The 7786-nt window shown below is 41.5% G+C and overlaps 1 long non-coding RNA gene across 1 annotated transcript; it reads left to right on the top strand.

Moving 5' to 3' along the window:
- Window positions 1-1272: 1272 nt before the first annotated feature.
- LOC116985737 lies at window positions 1273-7376 on the top strand. Its single transcript, XR_004415341.1, has 3 exons — window positions 1273-1283; window positions 4012-4015; window positions 7298-7376. It is a non-coding gene; the product is annotated as an uncharacterized LOC116985737 (long non-coding RNA).
- Window positions 7377-7786: the final 410 nt, after the last annotated feature.

Below are 7786 nucleotides of genomic sequence, written 5' to 3'. Positions count from 1 at the left end.
GAAGATCCCTCTATTTATTAATGCTATTCTAGTTCTTTCCGTTAATTGTATACTTTTTGTTTGCATTAGACCTCCCAAGGTACAACACCTCACACTTGTTTGGATTAAACCGCTGTTAATCTGCCATTCCAGCCGCCGATTTCTCCAGTAAATATTGTTAATGAATTTGCAGTTGAAACATATATAGTGAGTGGTCAGTTAGGAAAGATATCTTCCTCACTATCCACAATTCGACATATATGACATAGGTAACAAAATGGATTGTCCTCCATATAGAATACAGTGAGTTGGGCAAAAGTTAAAAACCAGGAGCTGGAGGATAGTAATCTCATGATTCCTCCAGATGCCATGTGCTAATGAGGTTCGGAACAGAAAGGCAGACAAGTGATTGGTTGAGGAATTGGTGTTTGGAAACAGGGTATTTGGACCATTGGAATCTCTTCTGGGGAAGAGGTGTCCTGTACAAGAGGGATGTTGGCAGCTGGACTGAAGGGGAAACTTTTTAATATGGCAAAAACACTTATACTGACACTATGGAAAAATACATCGATACCAACGCTTAAAATGTGGATTTCAAACATGTTGGAAACCTGACATCTTGAAGAAATGCGATTCCTCCTAACAGACAAAGTAGACGAATTCCTAAGGAATTGGTCCCCATTTGTCAACTTCTTACAAGCATATGGTGCAACACAAACGCAGAAATGATCCGTTTCAGGATTGGGTGAATGGTGGTCAAGAATAATAAATAGCTATCTCCCTTTTATTTTTCTGCTTTCTACCTCTTCTTCTTTTCTCTCTATTTTCTTTCTTTTCTCCTTTTCTTTTTCTCATTTTCCGATATCACACACTTCTCTATTTCTTTTCTATTCTCTTTCTGTCTCCTTTTTATTGTTAAAATAAAAAAAAGAATTAAAAAAAATAGGAATCTCTTCTGGGGCAGATGTGTCCTGTACAAGAGATATGTTGGCAGCTGGACTGAAGGGGAAACAATATCCTGGCAGGCAGGTTTTCAAGTGCTACTCAGGATGGTTTAAACTAGATTGGCAGAGGGATGAAGCAATGCAGTTGTCAGCTGAGAGAGAGGCTGGAAATCAATGAAAACATGTTCTATGGACAGGATAGACATGAGCATGGTTGGGAGAAGTGTGGACTAACTTGCACCTATTTCAACTTGAGAGGCCTACGGAAATGTGGATGAACTCAGGGTGAAGATCGGTATGTGTAACAGGGACGTCACAGCCGTTATGGATACCTGGCTGAGAGGAGGACAGCAATGCCACGTTAATGTTCCAAGGCTTAGGTGCTGCAGTCGGGATAGAGGTGAGGGGAAACAGGAGGAAGGAGAGTTACTTTATTGGTAAGGAGAACATCATGCAAATCGTCCAAGATAACATTACTAATGGTCTGTTGTGTGAAGCTCTATGGGTGGAGCTGAGAAATAAAAAAAGAATGATCACCGTGTAAGAAGTGGCACTGTAGGCCCGCAGATAGTCAGCAGGAATCATAAGAACAAATATGCGCCGAGATTGCAAGCAGCTTAAAATCTAATGATGTTGTCATAGTTGGGGATTTTAACTTTCCCAATATAGACTGTGTTTTATCACCCTCATCTGTTAAAGGCCTCTAAAAGAGAGAGGGTAATGTTTGACATAGACTTAGGGAAGCGCACATGGTTCAACTATCGTTGGGCTGGGCTTTTGGGACCAGTGAAGCAGTTCTTGTATCTTAAATTCATTCATAAGGCCATTAAAGTTCTGAATTGGGGGAGGGGGTGGGGGGGGGGGGGGGGGGGGGGTGAATTCGATGGTATTGGGCAGGAACTAGCTAAAGTTGATTGGAGTAGGTTGTTTGCGGGCAAAAGGATGTATGGCAATTGGAATACTTTTCGGCGTGTAATTGTGAGAGTTCAAAGCATGCATGGACCGTGAAAGTGAATGACATGGCAGGGGGGAGTAAGGAAGCCTGGTGACAAGAGAAATTGAGGCTTTGGTCACGGAAAATGAGGCATGGGTCAGGTATACGAACCTGCGATCAACTGTATTCTGTAGGAATTTATGGGATAGATGGACAGAGGAAATGAGGATGGGGCGAAAAGTGTGAAGAGGTAGCTCTGAAAGATACGATTAAGAAGAATCCAAAATATTTTGTAAGCACATTAAGAAAACGATGGTAACTGGATAGATAACAGGGCCGCTCAGAAACAAAAACGGTAATTTATGTGGTGAGGTGCAGGAGAAGAACAAGGTCTTAAATGAGTAATCATCCGCAGTTTTTACTGCGGTGAAAGTCATGAAGACTAGGGAACTCTGGACAGGAAATGGAGATATCTGGAAGACAGACCATATTATGGTTCTGCGGGTACTGACATCTTAATGTTTATGAAGGTAGATAAATCTCTCAGGCCTGATCAGATATTTTGATGGACATTGCAGGAAACTAAGGAAGAAATTGTGGGAGTATATGAGTTTGGTCAGTTACTAGAAAGGATTCTGAGGGAGAATATATATATCCTTTTGGATCAAAATAGGGTGATTTTGGATAGATTATATGGTTTTGTACATGGGAAATCGAGTCTCACGATTTAAATTGAATTTTTGACGAAGTAACCACGAAATTTGATGATGGCAATGCAACATATGTAGTCCATATGGACTTTGATAAGATATCGCATGGCAGGCTGATCTGTTTGTTTAGACCACATAGCATCCAGGGAGAGCTAGCTGGCTGGATACAGAGTTTTTAAGAAGGAACTGCAGATGCTGGGAAATCGAAGGTACACAAAAATGCTGGAGAAACTCAGCGGGTACAGCAGCAACTATGGAGCGAAGGAAATAGGCAACGTTTCGGGCCTATACCCTGCCTATTTCCTTCGCTCCATAGATGCTGCTGCACCCGCAGAGTTTCTCCAGCATTTTTGTGTACCTTGGCTGGATACAGAATTGGCTTAATGGAAGGAAGAATATGGTAGCGGTGAAAGGCTGTTTTTTAATAGAGGCCAGTGACTAGTTGTGTAAGTCATGGTTAGAATGTTTGCAGAAGACATTAATGAAGATGGAATTATAGATAGTGAAGATGGTTATCAAAAATTACAGCTGGATCTTGATCAGCTAGGCAAGTCGGCTGAAGAATGGCTAATGGAGATTAATGCAGATACGTGTGAGGTATTGCATTTTTGGAAGCCCAATCAGGGCAAGACCTCACAATAAATGGTAGGGCTCTGGGGAGCACATGGAGCAGATTAATCTTGGAGTCGAGGTGCATAGTTCTCAGAATGGCATCATATATATATAGGGTTCTAAAGATGGCTGTTGGTACATTGACCTTGGAACGCTGGGGCATTGTATAAGAAGGGACTTTCAGAGGACGCTTCGCTCTTGCAACGACATCAGTAAGATGCTGCAGATGTTCTATGAATCGATGGTGGCCAGTGCCATCTTTGTCGTTGCAGTGCACTAGGGCTGCAGGGTGAAGCCCACGGACGCCAACATAATTAACAAGCTCATCTGGAAGGCAGGCTCCATCCTGGAGGTGTAGTTGGATTAATTGGAAATGGTCCTCAAACTGCGGAGCATCTTGTACAATACACCTCACCCCCTCCATGATGTACTGGTTAACCCGAGGAGAACCATTGGCAACAGATTGGTTCCACCAAGATGCAGCACAGAAGGCCACAGGAGATCCTTTTTCACTGTGGCTATTAAACTCTACAACTCCTCCTCCTTCTGTCGTGGGGTAGACTGACCCCCCCCCCCACCCCACCACAGCCCCCCCCCCCCCCCCCCACCCCCCCCCCCCCCCTCCAACCACTGCCCTTCCCAATCTTTCCACATCCCCAAATCTGGACTTTCATATTCAGCACTTTAATTCCATGTTTCATATATCGTGTTGGGTGTTATGACTGTTGGTAGACTAATATCCCTCCCAGAAACAATAAAGCTCTAACGTATAGTATCGTATCCGTTAGGATTTTGAATATAGAAGTTAGGACATTCTGTTCCACTTATAAAGACATGTGTGAGTCTGTATTTTGAAGTATTTTGTTCAGTTTTGGTCACCCTGCTACAGTAAGAATGTCATTATGCTGAAATGAGTGCAGAGTAGATTTACAAGGATGCTGCCAGGCCACGAGAGCCTGAGCTATAAGAGAGGGGTTGGGCAGGCTAGGATTTCGGTGCTTGGAATGCAGGAAGCTGTGAAGGGGTGAACTTGGAGAGGCACATAAATCCCTGTGAATAATAGACAGTGTGAATGTATAGGTTTTTTACACAGAGTAGAGTAATCGAACAAGAGGGTCTGGGTTTTTTGATGAAGGGCATAATTTAAGAAGGACCTGAGGAGTAACTTTTTCACGTAGAAAGTGGATACTACGTATATATGAATTAAGCTGGCAGAGGAGGTAGTTGAAGCAGATGTAATAACTACATTCATAAGCAAGGTTTAGTGGGTGATATGCCAAATGCGGGCAAATAGGATGAACTTAGATAGGGCATCTTAGTCTGATTTGGGCGAGTTGGGCTGAAGGGCCACTTTCAGTGCTGTGTGACTAAAATGCAGGTTTGTACAGCTTGTCGGAGAGGGATTTCCTCGGTCTGCTAGTCGATGAAGAAAAATCGATCGGACTTCCGTTGCCGGTTTTTTTTTTTAAATCTCTGGACAATTTAATAGTTGTATTAAAGTAAAAAGCGACTTCGAATGCCCTCAACGCCTTCAACGTGATGGACCGTAATATCAGGACAATACTAAGGGTAAGTTGTTTATTTCACATATAATGTTACTTCTTGGGGTGGCTTTAGTCTAATTTTACGACGCGAAATTGTTATTCAGTCCTCAAACGAATCGGCCATGTCTTTCCTGCCGATATGGGGTTAACATTTACGGCAAAGGCAACGTTCCAATGCATCACATTCCAGAAACAGCCACTCGCAAGATTAAAATCCTCTTTTTTTTGGACAATCATGTCGTAAAAGCATCTAAATCATCTATATTTCGTGTAATTGTCTATCCACAATCAATATTTTTATACTAAATATCCACAACAGTCTTGTGCAAAAAATAATAATTTTGATTATATTTTGAGTGGATGTTTCTGGATTAATTTATGGGAATTAAACATTAAATTCCTCCCATTCGGCATATATATTCATGACAGTGAGATTTAAAAATCTTGTTATATTGTGAATTATTGTGTGAATGTGATTTGGATATTTGGGCTGTTTAAAAATGTTAGCCTTTTCTTAAGAAATTGATAGATGTTTAGATCTAATAATTGAATTTAGATGAATTTAATTGATTCAATTATGAAATTAATTAATTGATTGATTTGATGAAACTGATGAATATGGATTATTTTGTTGGGTATTTACTATTTGTTTAGCGTTTCATTTTATAATTTCTACCTTTATCTAAAACTGCAAATAATAACTTGTTTCTGTTAATGCTGTTCAGTGATTTAAAAACAAATTACATTATAAACAGATGTCTCCGAAGAGGAAATGCAACATTGTAAATCCAAAAGCCCAGCCAGGCAGAGCTAGAGTTCAACTTGAAGTGAATTTCGCTGTCATGGCCGAGTCTAAGAGGGATCTTTAAAATGGACACATCTTGTACTTGTATACCTCGTTTGGAAAAAGTCTGTCTGAAACAGAGAAATCGCCGAGTTCACATTTCCCTTTGTCGGATACAGAAGGCTATTCATTTGCTGCTGTTAACTCAAGAGTGAGGACTCTCGTTAACCGGACTTTGCTTAAGTCTAAAAAACTCAGCAATCCCAAGGAACTTGGAGCATTTATGAAAATTTGTGATGAAACGTTTAAACTTCCAGAAGGCAGTCAACACATTAATTTAGATGACATTCCACCGCCTGCTGCTCAAGATCCTGAATCCTTGACATCAGCCGAAAGCCAAGTGCCCATATTTCAAGACACTGAGGACATGGGCGATGATAGTTAAAGTCTGCATCCTCCACTGAATCTAGCAACGCCAACGACAGCTGCTGCCTCACCTGAACCAATGCCATCGACATCTAGTGTTTCAACAAGATGTAGCAGAGAATTCCCAAGTCTTTCACCAAGGACACAGAAACTGAAATATTAAACGTTCTGTCCACATCCAAGATCGCTCTTGCACTAACGTATCGCACAATGATCAGTAGGGCACCGTTGAAAACTCCCAAACGTGTACAAAGCGAAACCAAATAGATTTAAAGGACAGAAAGATTCAGGAACTCAAAACAAAATTACGTGGGAAAACCTTTACACGAGAGCTTGCTGAAACCAAGGCAGAGTTTTTGAGACTTAAAAAAGCACACAGACAATTGCTGATGTTTCGTGGCAGTAAGAAAAAGAGGAAAACTGTTTCAATTCACCAGTACAGAAAAGTTAATGAAAAACTAAAGGACATGGAAGAGGACGTGTGACGCCTCGAATTTGACAATCTTGTCTTCAAAGAAACAATCTAAACTCTGCAGGCTGCCAGTATTGTCAAGTCAAAGGTGGACCAGAAGACTTACTCCTCAATTACAAGGATGCATGTGATTGACCGTATTGTAAACAAAATTCCCACAGCAAACATTCCAATCCTGATAAGCCAGTTCTACAAGCGGAGTGGACTTAATCTGGATCATGTTCCTCGACACAGTGCAGTTGAGGTTATGGCCAGAGAATTGGGAGCTATTGCAGAGTTGCAGACAGCAGAGATGATTCTAGCAACAAAGGACTTGACTGTGGGTTTTGATGCACCCACCCAAGAAGAGACCCATATTAACAGTGTACACTTCACCACCACACATAAATGTATTTCTGCAGCAGTCGATGAATTGGCTGGTGGGACTGCTGAAGAATATGCGCAATATATTTGCGAAAAAGTTGACAATTTGTGTAAAACTTACACTTATTTCAATGAGCAAGCAGATTTTCAAGACACCAGGCAAAACATAATCGACAACATTTAAAATACAATGAGTGACAGGTGTTCAGCTAATCGTGCTGCTATTAGGATTGTGAGCAGTGAGTGGGGGTAAAACTTTGAATGTGCTCTACTGCCACTTGCATCCTCTTGACTCTATCGCATCATCAGTTCGCTCAGCCCTCAAAATGCAGAAACAATCCAAAGGAAATTTCTTGTTTGGGAAAGATTGTCTTGCAGTAAATGTGATACTGCAGATGAGCAATCTTTAGTACAAGAATGGAAAAGGGGGCCCAAAAGGATTTGTTGCATTTTTGGATGAAAGGAACATCCCCCGAGGTGTCCTCCCACGGTACCGTGGCAACAGATTACATCTACTTTTCCATAGTAGTGGCAAGCTCATAGAACATTATGATGACTTTGTTGCTATGCTGAATAGCGGAACATCCTGTGGGGGGACGAGAAGCACCATCCTCCATGACTTCACCCAGGCTGAAGCAAAAGTAGAACTTCAGATATTGGGCTTACTTGGCAAATATCAGACTGGGTCTTGGATGAAGCGCTTCTACATTTCAAGGCAGAATCAGATCAACCATGTTGATGGCATCAAAGTGGTTAAAGGGGTGATTGCTGCTCTAAAGGAAGCCACGGAAAATCCAGAGAACTTGATATTGGCAAGGGAAGATTTCTTCGGTGAGGAGGTGCATCTTGATGCCACATTGATAAAACTTCGGGAGCTACCAGTACATCCACAGTTTAGTTCAAAGATGAGGAGCTGTCTTCAAGCTGTTATCAGTCACTGTGTTGGAGAGGCAGTATAGTAAATACTTTGAACTTGATGTATCTGAGAAACTGAAGGAGAAGACTGCATCAGCAAGAT

The sequence above is a fragment of the Amblyraja radiata genome, chromosome 2 (assembly GCF_010909765.2).
Source record: "Amblyraja radiata isolate CabotCenter1 chromosome 2, sAmbRad1.1.pri, whole genome shotgun sequence".
Lineage (NCBI taxonomy): Eukaryota > Metazoa > Chordata > Chondrichthyes > Rajiformes > Rajidae > Amblyraja > Amblyraja radiata.
Note: the sequence above shows the minus strand (reverse complement) of the source record. Positions and strands in the feature narration are given on the sequence as shown.